The following is a 763-nucleotide window of genomic DNA, read 5'->3' on the forward strand; positions in this document are numbered from 1 at the left end:
GTGTGGTCAGACTGGATGGCTGCATCTTGGTGTAACGTGCAGCACTTCAAACGGTTCCTTGAGCTCCAAGGATTTAACAGGGGGGGCACATTCGCCTCTCCTCCACCTCCTGTTACCGTTGCAGTGCTGAGATTTCAGGTGGCAGGGACAAAACCCCCGGCATCAACAAGACTTATCTTAGGGCTTCCAGCTGCGAGGCTGGGAGTGCCCGTGGTCTGCGTCGGGGGCTGACATCCCGCGGGAAAGACGCCCCCGGGTCCGCTTGCCGTGGCCCGGGGGGTGGCTCTCGCCGGGCCGGTGGCTTTAGAGACCGTTTCAGCCCGGGGCCTCAGCGCCAGCGTAGCGGGGAGCGCTTGTTGTTGGCTTTGCTCTCGGTAGAAAACCTCTTTAACAGGGTCGTCTTTCAAGCCGACGTCCTTTTTAGGCTTCCTATCTTCGGCAGCTGGTTTCGCATCAGCAGGTCTGGCTGTGCATGCGGTACGGCGAGCGGGGTCTGTTAAGCAAAGTCACCTCGGGATCTAAAATAGTGCTTATTAGTTTGAGGATGATACGGCGGCTCCTCCGCCCGTCGCTCCTAATGGCAGATCTTTGAAAAAGCAGAGGCCAATTATATAGATTCGGAGTCGGTAATGAGCCTAAAACCGTTTGATCATTTCATCTCCCGCTGGGCGAGCGGGAAGAGGACGAGATGCTGCGGGGACCCGCCGCCGCGAGAAGCGCGGGGCTCTGCTGCCTCTTCGTGGCGGGGACGGCGAAGGAGGCC

This window comes from Aptenodytes forsteri, unplaced genomic scaffold (assembly GCF_000699145.1).
Source record: "Aptenodytes forsteri isolate BGI_AS27 unplaced genomic scaffold, ASM69914v1 Scaffold187, whole genome shotgun sequence".
In the NCBI taxonomy this organism is placed as follows: domain Eukaryota; kingdom Metazoa; phylum Chordata; class Aves; order Sphenisciformes; family Spheniscidae; genus Aptenodytes; species Aptenodytes forsteri.